This window comes from Megascapheus bottae, chromosome 9 (assembly GCF_031878675.1).
Source record: "Megascapheus bottae isolate mThoBot1 chromosome 9, mThoBot2.hap1, whole genome shotgun sequence".
NCBI classification, from domain to species: domain Eukaryota; kingdom Metazoa; phylum Chordata; class Mammalia; order Rodentia; family Geomyidae; genus Megascapheus; species Megascapheus bottae.
Window position 1 is genome coordinate 10,926,571 of NC_143517.1, and position 14,427 is coordinate 10,940,997.

The window sequence follows — 14,427 nt, forward strand, 5'->3', positions numbered from 1 at the left end:
AATAGTATGAAGCTAATTGAAAGGACCTCCAGGATATTGAAACAAAAGCCATATAATGAATGATTGTTGTCCTTAATGTACTATGTTATCTTTCATCTCCTTTGCTGTCTCTTGGGTATCTCATATTGTTACAGTATCTCACTTTGTTATCTGATATATTGAATTTATTTGTATTTGGTTATTTGAAATTTGATAGGGAAGGGGGGAAAACCAAGACGGGGAGTGGGTGGGAGGGGAGGGTGATGGGTACCAAGACATGTGAAAGGGTATCAATTTATGTGAATTAATGCACCTTCTATCTGGCAAATATCATGTAACCCTTTTATTAATTACAATAAAAAATTATAAAAAAATAAAATAAAAAAAAGAAATTCACTGCTCTATCATTCAGTGAATCCCAAGCTCCATCCATCTCCTATCTCTCTCTTCTCTGCACTAAGACTTTTTAGTTTATATACTCATAATAGCCAGTATTTTTGCTGTATTTACTGGTAGAAATGTGATAAACATATTTATTCCATCTGTTACTCTTGATGTCCCCAATTCTTCAAGCAAATGTTCTCACAAAAAGGCTAATAGTCTTAATGAAGTTTGTTTTTTCAGGATACATTTCTTCATCTGCTGCAATCAAACACAATTTAATTAACTCAGCATTAGTAGACGGATTCCTTCCTTGTTTAGTTATAAATAAGCTCTTCATAAACTTAACTTTGGTTTAAACCTCATCCTGATTTTTCTTAGTTGTTTTTTAAATTAATATTGTTTGATTGAGATATTCTACTATAAGAATCTTCATTTTTATGTAATTTGACTTTCTGCAATTAGAAATATTATACTGATTTTTTGGTAAATATTATTGGACAACTAGCATTAGTTTAGCATGGTCACTTCATTTCTATATAATAAGCACAATGTTTTGCCATCTAATTTAATCACACAAAAATCCATACTCTTGTAAACTGAAAAATGCACATGAAGATAACTCATGCCTCTAACCCTAGCTGCTTAGTATGCCAAGAGCTGGAGGAACATTGTTTAATGTCAGCTTGGTAAATAATTTAGCAAACTTAATCTCAACAAATAAGGCAAGTGTGATGGCTCTCACAAATAATCCTAGCTATCTGAGAGGCATGGGAGGAATAGTTAGGAGAACCAAAGTGCTTAGGTGGCCCAGATTAAAAATGAGTTAACTAGAGCAATGTATAAATAAACAAAAAGGCTGATGGCATGGCTCAAAAAGTTTAGTGCCTCCCTCGTAAGCAGAAAGCCCCCAGTTCAAACCAAAATCTAACCCAAAGTAAAATAAACACATAATAAATAAGTAAATAATTGTCTGCCACAATATGATGCAAAGCATGTCATTACAAATGCTAAAATATAACCAGTTGCTATAAGTGGGGGGGGTGTTGGGCGTTGATCTTGGGACTTGCATTATGGGTCTGGAAGCTGTCCCTGAGCTTTTATGCTCAAGTCAACCCCAGATCCCCTTCCAGATTATGTAGTTAATTGAACATTTTCTGTTTTCCTGCAGGTGCTGATTTTGAATTACTACCCTAACATCTCATCTTCCTATATATCTAAGATTTCAGGTCTGAGCTACTAACTCTGGGCTAGGTTGCCTTGATTTGTATTTTGTGTTTCAGAAAGAGAGGGAAACAATTTTTTATCAGTGACTGAATACTACTGTTGTACTCAATGTGAAAGCAAACATGCAATATGTGATCAGATGAGCAGGCCTGTGGTCCAATTAAGCTTTATCGCTGACCCTGGAATCTTGTATTCCAGAAAGAAACTGCACAAAAAGGAGTATTTATTTGTCTTTACATTTGAACATGATTAATTATACATCACTCTAAATATTCACACAGTATAATCAAAGGAAGATAGTCATAGGAGAGGATCACAAGAGTTCAATAACTACATGTATATGATCATAAAAAATGATGCTTATCAAAATGAACTCCAAGAAATGGAAACAAGAGGTTATTTACTGACCTATTTGTGTTTTTTTCTTTGCTTTTTTACTTTCTTTTGTCCCTGTTGATTTTTGTAGCCTTTGATTGCATATATCTATCTGATTTAAGGAGAGGTAAGCACAGAAATGATGGCCCAAAGGGTGAACCAATTTTGCAGTGCTATTTATTGATACTACGTTGGAAATGAACTATACTGCTTAGGGAGAAGGAGAAACCAGAGGAAGAAACTGGGTGAGAATAAGGGAGAGGATGACACTGTTCAACAGAAATGTAACTATAATCCTTCTGTGCATTGTCCTTACAATAAAACTTCTAAAATAAAAAAGAGTAAGTACTGTAAGTGATTCCCTTAGAGAAAAGGCAATTGACTTCTAGGATACAAAAGGGAACTTTCTTGAGTAACATAAATACTCTGTACTTCAATTAGGTTGTTGGTTAAAAGGGTGTGTTATTTTGTCAAAACATTAAATTGTGCACTCAACCCATGCATTTTTTTCTTTTTTTTAAATTGTGATTAATAGAAGGGTTACATTATATTCACCAGATAGAAGGTGCATAACTTCACAGACATTGATACCCTTTCTTATGACATGGTCCCGATTTCCCTCCCATCCTCCCCCCACTTATCTTGATTTCCCCCCTTCCCTATTCAATTTCAAATTACCAATTAAGCACATATAAAATATATCAGATAACAAGTTGAAATATTGTAACAATATGAGATAACCAAGGTATGGCAAAAGAGATGAGAGATAACATAGTACATTAAGGACAACAGTCACTCATTATATGGCTTTTGTTTCCTTATCGTGGAGGTCCTTGCATTTAGTGTCATACTATTTGGCCTAATGTCTCTAGATTTTGTTCTATTGTAAATCTCTGCTAGGAGAGCCCAAGGTTTCTACTGATTATGACAAATGAGGGAAACCATTGAGCCTAAGTTCCTTTGAATCTGGCTTGCTTCACTTAATATGATTTTTTCTAAGTCTTTCCATTTCCTTACAAATGGGGTGATGTCCTTCTTTCTGACAGCAGCATAGAATTCCATTGTGTATAAATACCACATCTTGTTGATCCACTCATTAACTGAGGGACATCTGGACAACCAATGCATTTTATTGTATATAATTACACATCAATAAAAGAAAAAATTATAAATTACATTATGGACACATATGAGACAACTTGAACATATATATTAAAAGAACATTGAACCAATATTAAATTTCATGAATGTTATAGTATATAGAATATAGATATAAAATATTCTTTTATGATAAATCTGTGCTAACTTAGTAGTAACACATTAAGATGCCTACAAATATCTCTTTGTTTTGACACTGTGTGTGTTTATGTTTGTATGTGAATGTGACACAGAAAGAGGGCAACAGTGGGGGAGAATGGGAGAGGGAGAGAAGAGATCATAAGTAATTAGTTCACAGGATTTAAGAGGCTGAGAAGTCTAATATTATGGACAAGCCAATAGGCTGAAAATACAGAGGAGTTGATGTTGCAAACTGAAGTCCAAGACTAGTCTGAAATTAGTTCTGGAACCTGAACTCAGGGCCTGGGCACTGTCCGTGGACACTTTTTGCTCAAAGTTACTGCTCTGGCACTTGAGCCATATAGCAACTTCCAGCTTTTTCTGTGTATGTGGTACCTAGGAATTGAACCTGGGGCTTCATGCATGCTAAGTGAGCACTCTACCACTAGGCTATACTCCTGGCCCTGTATTCCCTTTTTCTTGAGGGCCCTCAATCTTTTTTCTTAAGACTTTTAACTGATTAGATAAGTGCCACCCAAATTATTGGAGATAATATGATATACTGGAATTTACATGTTAATAAAATAAAATTTGCTGATCTGGACAAAAAAAAACTGTGCTTAGAGCCTTGAGACATGGAATCACCTTGCCTGTCATTTTGTGATAATAAGAAGTTAAAAAGTAATGGAAGTGTATGCCAATCCTGGCCAAAACAATATCATCAATAGATGTAGTCACCATGTTACTGGTGAAATACTCATATTTGTATATCACTAGCTCTTGTACTCAATAGATAGTCACGAATACAGCTTTGATATTTCACTATAACCATAGTCTTAAAGAACCTGAAACTAGGTTTGTTCCATACTTCAATCCAACAATGGAATACATTCTTGTTTTGAATTGTGCTAGTCACTTTTCTAGGCTAAGTCAAATGCTTACCCAGAAAGTATGTCTCACATTTCTGCATTTGTAAAACACATCATGTCATTCACAAAGTTCATTTCGCAAGAAGGTACTATGGATACACTTTATTGTTCTATTAACTTGTCACTTGTCTTTTGATTATAACAGTTTTGATCCTTCTTATGATTATGGACAACTACTCACACATTTTGTATTTCCCCAAAACCTCCTCATGATGAGACTCTTAAGAATTATGGTTGATGGATTAGAAAGCATAGTTGCAAGTTATGGCTCTGCAGAATGATTGTTCAACAACATTTGCATTTTTATAATTATATTATTCTGGATTTGAGGAACTGATCATTAAGATATATAATTATCCAGGCATGTGGTTATTAAAAAATAAAACTGACACTATTCTTTATTCTTTTTCTTCTTATACTAGTACTACAGCTTGAACTCAAGGCCTTAGTGCTGTCCTTTAGCTCTTTCACTCAAGGCAAATATCCTTCCATTTGAACCACAGCTCCATGTCTGACATTTTGATATTTAATTGGAGAGTGGATCTCAAGGACTTTCCTTTGAACATTGGTTTCAAACAGCGATCCTCAGATCTCAGCCTTCTTATTAGTACAATTGTAGGCATGAACCACTAGAAATCAGGCTCTTTTTTTTTTCAAAAGCATTGTCCCTAAGATCCTTTTGCTCAAGGCTATCACTCTACCACTTGAGCTACAGATCACTTCCAGCTTTTTCTGTGATAAGAGTTTCAAGGATTTTTTTGCCCAGGCTAGCTGCAAACTACCATCCTCAAATCTCAGCCTTTGGAGTAGCTAGGATTACAGGTGTAAACCACTAATGAGTGCCTGGCTCAAAAGCATTTTTAAAAATAAAATCCATTGTAATGATTGATACATGTTTCCTTAAGTTCTTCAGCAACACTGTTCAAGGAAACATAAACCCCAGGGCCACAAAGGTGGTTCCTTAGGAAAATAAGCAACTGGGAGCGTGTGGTTGTTCAGTTCTGACAGCTGCCTCTGCCCTCTACTTCAAACCATTCCTGATGACTGGTAACTTCATCAGGATGTTATGCACTGAGTGTTCAAGACCTCCCTCAGGGTCCAAGTAACAATCCTCTCCCTTTCTTCTCAGTCAGCCTTCGTTAAGAGTTTCCTTCTGCTCTTCAGTCATTGCTCAGCCCAAATGTGGAGGTATTCGTTGCCCAGTAAGAATTTCCTTTGAGTGATCTCCTAGGAATAAAAAGAGACATTGCCTCAGGTTAAAATGGTGATGATGTTTTACCGGTAAAAGTTCTGCAGGATGAGACACATAGTTGGCCACCTTTGATCCAAGCCCCCATATATCCAGGTTAGACCTGAAGAGTGGACAGAATCACTGGATTGCCTGTGGCTGCAGAGTGATTTGAAGGTACAGGCCAAGTGGCATACTAAGGTGTCCTGTTGTGAGATCAGTTTCATAGTATCTCAATAGTCCTGTGAGGTCCAGCATCCCAAATTGTATGCTAATAATGTTAATGTACATTAACAATTCTCCCAGGGAACTGCCTGGTTAATTTAACTAAAAACCAGTGTTCCAGTCTAACTAAATCCCATCCAGACCTAAGACTGCTGCCCTGAGCTGTGGAGAGATAGGAGTTGGAGAATGTCTTCAAATAGAAGAGTTTTTACTCAAGTTAGGGACAGGACTAAGTCCAGAAAGCAAGAGTTGTGTTGATAAAGACTGTGGATACACAGTATACACTTAGTAGATGGGAAGTTTGACAAATTTCTAAATTTCTTGGAGATTCCTTTTCTTTATTTGTGAAGTGAGGATAGAAACTACCAAAATGTTGCCTGATGAAGTCATCAGTTTGTGATAGTGTTCAAGGACTCTCATATGAAGTGGACTAGTGTATATTAGAGTGCCCACCGTACTATTATAGAGATTGGAGTTAACCTACTAAAAGCATAGCCAGGAAGAAAAGATGGAAAGCTCTAAGTACAGAAATTAGATGACATCAGTTGTTAGGAGCCAGTGGTATTGTGGATATGAGATAGTCTATGAGGTTGAGCATTTCTTTGGTAGTTGAATAGATGGGATGGGACTTGGTACCTGACAGAGAACTTAATAAGGAAATGAGAGATGGTTAATAATGTTGAAATGCACTGAATCTATGTGTGTTCTAAGGAATTGCACTGGAAATTTAAAAATTAGGGTGTGGGGAGATAAGGAGAATGAGCAATAGAAGGAGGGTTATTTTGATTAAAATATAATATATATTGCTGGGAGTTTGGCCAAGTGCTTGCTTAGCATGCATGAAGACCCAGATTTGATTCCTTCATACCACATACACAGAAAAAGCTGGAAGTGATGCTGTGGCTCAAATGTCAGACCATTAGCCTTGAGAAAATCCAAGGGCTGTGTTCCGGCCCAAGAACTGACAAAAAATTATAAAATATAATATACATGTGAAATGCTGTAATGAAATCCCTTGCTTGAATTTATATATGCTTAAAAATGGTTAATAGGAAGATAAAGGAAGCTATGTTGGAGGCAAGGTATCTGTAGGGGTGGGGGGGAGAGTAGAGACAGTAAATATGGAGGAATGCAGTTGAAGTGCTTTACATGCATATAAAAAGATAGAACAATCAAACTTGTTGAAAATGTTTTAAGAGGGCCAGGAATGTAGCCTAATGGTAGAGTGCTCACCTCACATGTACAGTTTTGTGCATGGGTTCGATTCCTCAGTAACACATACATAGAAAAAGCTAGAACTGGCACTGTGGCTCAAGTGGCAGGGCACTAGCCTTGAGAAAGCCCAAGGACAGTGCTCAGGCCCTCAGTTCAAGCCCCATGACTGGCAAAAAAAAAAGCGAATGTTTTAAGAAAGGGTAGGGGAGATAATGGAGCATGCTGGAGGGAGTAAATTTTATTGGGATGTATAGAAGGCATGAAAATATCACAATGAAACATCTTCTTTCACAACTAATATATATTAAAAATAATTTAAAGAATACAAAACCCTGAAGAAATTATATCATACCATACAATCTGAAGAAAAGATCCTCATGTGCAATTATCTGAAATTATACCGCATAACAGCATCTCTTCTCCACTGCATGGAAGAATCAATTTCCAATCTAACGCCATACAGTAAGCTCTGAACATGAATACAAAGACTTTTAAAATTATGTAATTCAATAGGAAAGCCTAAATTTGTTTTTTAAAAGTAGCAGCTAGTCATTTATATTTCACAAAGTATGTGGGAAATAAAACTCCTAGCTTAAGGCACTCGTATTTCATTGTTGTCTTCAAGAAGGAGAAAATTGAATTTGATCTAAACAGTAAAAGTAATAGGAAATTCATTATCTTTTCAAAGACTAGAAGTAAATGAAGTAAATTCTAGACAAACTAATACTACACTTAAAAATTGTTAATTATTTTTTTTCTTGTTGAAGAAAGCACCTTACCATATGGACTTTATATGTTATTGATTTCCTAACAGTGTTTCACAATAGACTTTGGCATTTGTCTATTATGAGACTTGAACTCAGGGTGCCTGGATACTATCCCTGAACTCTTTTGTTCGAAGCTATTGCTCTAGTAGTTTGAATCACAGTTCCACTTCTGATTTTTCTCAAGGTTAAGTAGAGATGGTGTTTCAACCATTTTCGTGCCCAGGATGGCTTCAAACCATGATCCTCAGCTCTTAGCATCCTCACTTGCTAGAATTACAGGCCAGAGTCACCAGCACTACCCTAACAGGCTTATTTTATGTGATTTTTTTGTTCGGTAAAATAGATAATACTGCCTTATTTTCTGTTTTAAATTTTCCATCAGGAAATATTTATGTGTACTAACACAGGTTGTTCCATGGAATTTAATGTTTTATGTCTTTATATTATTGAAAATTTAACTATCGATAACATTAGGAGAATTAAATAATCTTGCAGTCTTATTGTCTTATTGTAGACTTTAGTTCCTTTCTGGTTTATATTTTTAGTCATTGTTATTCAATGAATGCATTGATTACATTTATATATTCATTCATCATATTCATATTACATTCATATATACTCATTCGTGATATTCATATATATATTAGTATATTTGACTTGAATGAACCAAGAATTTCTTTATCATCTTCACATAAGCTTTTGCTGATGATTATTGTTCATTAAACTCAATAATGTATCTTTCATCATTACTGTATCTGACTTTGTAACCTGGTATATTGTAGATAGGTTTATTTGTTTATTTGACATAGGAAAGGGAAGGGGGAAAACAAGATGATTGGGAGGGGTAGGGGAGAGAAATGGTGACAAAAACATGAGAAGATTTATCAATGTGTGAGAAGTAATGTACCTCTTACCTGGCAAATGTAACTGTAACCTCTCTATACATTATCCCAATAATAAAATATTTTTTTTCAAAAAAAGGATCCATCTTTCATACTCCAGGATATGGAAACAAGAGCTTTATTTTTCTGTTTGTTGCTCTCAACTTCCTGTGTGAGATTAGTTCCTCTCTCTGTCTCTCTCTCTCTGTCTCTCTCTCTGTCTCTCTCTCTGTCTCTCTCTCTGTCTCCCTTTGTCTCTCCTTTTTTTCTTTTTGTTGTGTTTGTTTTTATTTTTGCTTGGTTGGTTTGATTTCTCTCTTATGGTTTATCTCATATTGTTATTGTATCTGATTTGGTACCTGGTATAATGTGTACACATTTATTGGAAATAGAGAAAAGAAGGGGAAAAATAAGATGATTGGGAAGGGGTATTGGGGAAGGAAACTGGAGAGAAATGTCAGAAGGGGTATCAATGTACAAGAAGTAATGTACCCACTACCTGATGAATGTAACTGTAGTCCCAATAAAATACAATTGGAAAATAATGTATCTTTCCTGTCAATAAGTTAAGGACTCTTTTTTCCCTTTGTACATTTACTTTGTACATTTATTTTGCTATCTTCTATGAGTTGGGTGCAGATTACATTTTTAGTGATACCACATCCACTCAATATGCATTAGCTGTAAATATATTGTAGAGATTAAAAAAGAATTGATAAAAATAGCAGAATATGGTTTAAACTTGGCCCAGGAAGAAGGTGGATGAAGTTTGAATATTTAAAATATATTCTAAGAGTTCTGAAAAATTAGAAGAGGGAGAAATGATGAAGTAAAGCTAGTCAAGAAAACCTATAAAGCTAATTATTTTTATTTTAGCACATTGATGTGATTCCAATCCTGACAAAACAATGTCTTAAATATAAAATTCATACTGATTTATACATTTGTATCTCCTTGGTCAGTTTTATGACTTTGTGTGATGAAACCACACTTTGCTGGCAGAGCTTCAATGGAAGAGCTCACTAATATTCATTTTATTCTGAAGAAATTAAAGTAAGATGAAAGTGAAAAGCAATTTTTATTTCCATAACAGCCATCAAGATGAATCTAGTATCTATTGATATCAACTATGGTCTAAGATAATGTCAAAGAGTGAAGGTACAGGACATAAATGCAGTTTCCTTGTCAACTCTTCCTTTCCCTAACATAAAAACAACAGATCATAGCCCGGGAGTTTGGCCTAGGGGTAGAGTGCTTGCCTAGCATGCACGAAGACCCGGGTTCGATTCCTCAGTACCACATACATAGAAAAAAGCCAGAAATTCAAGCCCCAGAAGTGGTTAAAAAAACAAACAACAACAAAAAAAAAACCTCGCGGGATGTAGAAAATAAAAATCATCATCATAAGGATTACTTATATATGAATTGTATTAATTGCAGCTGCATAACTTAGACTATCAAGGTATGTACACATTCCAAACAAAATATACTCACTGTATTCTGTTTTTAATAGGAATGCAGTATTTGTCACAGATGCATGCCATGTACCTATGTAATTTTAAATTTTCTAGTAGCACAAAACCCAGTTATTTCCATATGTATCAGTATTAAAATTCATCAGTACAGTATTGTGCATTCTATATTACGTTTCTAAGTCCATTGTGAAATTTATGTGGACAACTCATTGTGTTTGGACTAGCTCCATTCAAATGTTACAAGTAGGCACACATGGGGCAAGCCGTATCCAACTGAGTAGGGCTAAACACTTTACTACTTGCTTCACTGAGTCCTCGAAACTTGCAGAAGTGTTAGACTCACCATTATCCTGAACTACTGATGAAAAACTACCCCTTGAGTCCTGTAGCTTGCAAGCCACAGACACTGGCTATGATCCCAGGAAGTTGGACTTCAAAAGCTCTGTTACTAGGGCTAACATAAAAGTTAGGAGCTGCCTGTGTCAGGAAAATTGATAAGTATGTTTTAAGGGTCACAGAAAAGAGAAATGCAGGAATTAGGTACATGAGTTTCTCCAAAGAGGCATGTGCGGTTATGATCTTATAAAGATTCTAGCCAAGGTCAGGAATGCCACATTGAGCTCTGATATGATGCTAGCAGTTCAGCTGCAACCTGAGAACTTCTCTCCTTCCCAGTGCTGCAGTGAGCTGGATCATCAGGTTACTTCTGGGGAGGATATAGCACAGAAGAAAAAGCATTGGTTTGAGACCCAGTAGTTGCAGACTCAAATCACAGCTCTGTTACTTCTTGACTTTTCAACCTAGAGCAAGTTTTATAGCCTCTCCTATCCTCAGCTTACTTCAAGTCCAAAACTAGGGCTTACAATAGATGTATTTTTTTTTCCATAGTTAAATAGTCTATGTGAAGACTTCAATATAGTCCCAAAATGCCGCATGGCTTCCCTGTTAGGACGTTCATCTTTAGAATCGATGAATTTATTTTCTTCACTGGCAAATTTATTTGAGCAAAATTTTAATAGTCATTCTGCCTCCTAAATTCATAAACTAAAGTCATACCATATGCTTTCTTTCCATGTTTATATTCATATGTATGCTTTTATGTATATATGCCTACATAGGAGATTTTATTCTTCTTTATTAATGTTTATGCAAAAGTCAGCAAATTACAAAACACACACCCACAGAAAACCCAGGTGGTTAAATTCAATCTTTGTTCTTGACCCTTTCATAAAGCCTTTTAAAAGCTTTAGATGTTTTTTCAACTTATTCAGTCCATAAGCTAGAGACATGAACAGTACATGTTCAATGCATATGTAAATGTAGTAAGTAATAGAATGAATAAATGCTTATTATAGAGAGATATTGTGTAGAATTATACAAAGAAAAACTATAGGTCCTGTCTTCCAGCCTCAGCCCTAATGTGGAAGCCATCACACCTATGCTTCAAGGAAAACCTGGATCCAGGCTGAATCTTGGACACATCTGTGAGCTGAGGTAGCCAAGAATATTGCCATTCTGGGATCTGGAGAAAGAGATCCAAATTCATGCCAGTGATCTACTGACTCTGGTCAGGAGCAAGTAGGAATGCTTTATAAGGTAGTGCTGTAGAAGCTGAGCTTGGGCTATCAGAGAAGAGAGAAACTCTGAAAGGTTGAAGTCTCAGGGAAAGATCCTTCTTTTCAGCACACTCCTCCATGAAAGCCATCCGTTCTCACAACAAAACTCTAACTAGGATCCTTCCCATTTTGGATCTGCAGAGGTAAGGAAAGTAGTCCACATAAAATTTTTATTTTGGGGGATGGGTAATGGGGCTTGAACATGGCCTGGGTGCAGTCCCTGAGCTTTTCAGCTCAAGGCTACCGCCCTACCCTTGGGCCTGCGTGTTGTCTCTGAACTCTTCAGCTCTACCCTTGAGCCAAGCCCCACTTCCCTTTTCCAGAGGTTAATTGGAGATAAGAGTATCAGGTCCTTTTCTCCCCGGGCTGGCTTTGAACCTTGATCCTCCGATCTGAGCCTCCTGAGTAGCTAGGATTACATGCGTGAGCCTCCGCACCCGGCCAGAAAATTTTGAATAGTGAAGATGCAATCTCCAGGTGGAAGGCTTTACTGGAGACTTCCAACAACTTGAGAAAGGTGGATTTCTGCAAGCTTTGCTTACTTATGAAGGGCCAAATCAAAACAGCCCACAGAGTCTAGGGCTTTAAGGAGATGCTGATAGCCAGAGAAAAGAGAAGGCACCTAAGGAATAGAACAGAGAAACCTTTGGAACCTTCACTGTCTTAAAACACAAACTCACTAACACTTAATTAGGAAATATTAGAACACTTTCATTCCCTCACACCTTATCAAAGTACCAACAGAGTTCTATTATAAAATTACAGTTGTGAGGTTTACAAAATGCAAACCATATGCAGGAAGAGCATAGAGAAGGACAAAGTCAGGAATTTGAATTCTGTTTCATACAGCTACAGCAAATATTAGACATGGCTCAGCTCCTAATAAGATATACCCACTAAATAAAGACACTAAAGACTGATTCACCTCTATTCCTTTTGTCCAATGTAGTCTGTCCAGCTTTATGCAATAAATGACAAACAAAAATATGTTCAGGTCAAATATATTACAAGGGATAGAATTAACAGACAAATTTAAGGTATAGATGTGGGATCTCAAAGTAGAATCAACAGGAACAAGAAATCACTAATAGAAATAAAATCAGTAATAGAAATGAATGCCTTTAATGGACTCTTCAATAAATTCAACACAAAGACTCACTGAGCTTGAAGAAAGAATAACAAAAATGTTATTCACATGGAACATGCCGGTCTTCATATAAAATAATCACTAGACAAGAACCAACAAGGTCTGGGGGTCTGCCTCAAATGGTAGAGTACATACCTCAGAAATATGAGGCCTTCTGTTTAAATGCCAGTATCTGTAAATAAGTAAATAAATAAGTAAATGTCCCAAACATACAATACCGAAGTAGATTGTTCATAATAATGGAAAGTTAAAGTGGGATTGTCTCTGTCTTCATATTAATTTTTTTTTGCCAGTCCTGGGCTTGAGCTCAGGGCCTGAGCACTGTCCTTGGACTTTCTCAAGGCTAGAGCTCTACCACTTGAGCCTCAGCACCACTTCCAGCTTTTTTCTATGTATGTGGTACCAAGGAATAGAACCTGGGTCTTCATGTATGCTAAGCAAGCACTTTAACCACTACGCCAAACTCCCAGCCCTCATATTAATTTTTTATACCTACAACTTGTAAAATAAAAGGTCTTTTTTTTTCTTTTTTCTTGTTTTTTCCGGTCCTGGAGCTTGAACTTAGGTCCTGACGTCTGTCCTTGGGCTTTCTCAAGTCTAGCGCTCTACTCTACCACATGAGCCACACCACCACTTCTGTCTTTTTCCATGTATGGGGTAGGAATCAATTCCAGTCTTCGTACATGCTAGGCAAGCACTCTACCACTAGGCCAAACTCCCAGCCCTAAAATAAAGTATTTCCCTCTTATTTTTTGTAGGAATATATTGTCATCTGCCCTCTTGGACATAATTCTCTGAAATTTTTGGTGAAACTTGTCGAAGAGTGTATTTAGGATATATTCAATGAAATATAATTTCTAAAATAATTATACATTTTCAAAAACATACTAGCAATACATATATTTAAATTATGATTATTTCATTAATATCTTCAATCTTAAATTATTTTCTTCAAAAAATACGTACACTAAATTGTATAGCTGTGTGGTTCATTTTCAACATCGTTTCTAGTGAGTATCTCTACTGAATTTGTTTACCTTGGTCCACCACTTCTTTTTCCGTTTGTTTGTTTGTTTGTTGCCAGTTCTGGGGCAAACTAACTGAGGGCCTAAGCACTGTCCTTGGGCTTTCCTCAAGGCAAATGCTCTACCACTTGAGCCACAGCATCACTTCTGGCTTTTACTATGTATGTGGTACTGAGAAATCGAACTCCAGTCTTCGTGCATGCCACGTAAAAGCACTCTGTGACTAGGTCAAACTCCAGGCCTTGCGCCACCATTTTTGTGTTCCCCCTTATCCTCCCCCAAGCAGATAAACTTACAAGACTAAGGTGCAGAAAACAAAAACAGTGTCACAGGAAAAAGCAAAGTAACAAGAAAAAAAAATAAACCTCTTGCTTCCATTTCTTGGAGTTTTCTCTACATGTCAAGATATTTTATTTTAGTTTGAGACTGGGTCTCCCTAAATTGCCCAGGATAGTCTTGAGCTTGTGACCTTTCTGCCTCAGCTTCCAAAAGTAGCTAAAATTATTCTTAGATTCTTAATCCTGCTTTTCAAGTTACAAGTATGAAAAAATAATTTTTGTGGTTCACATTTGAAAATTATTTTCATATATGAAAGTTTAACATATTGACCTAGTGTAAAGGGCACAATAGATACTTGCATCACTCCCAAAGTTGCGGATAGCAAAATGAAACACACTAA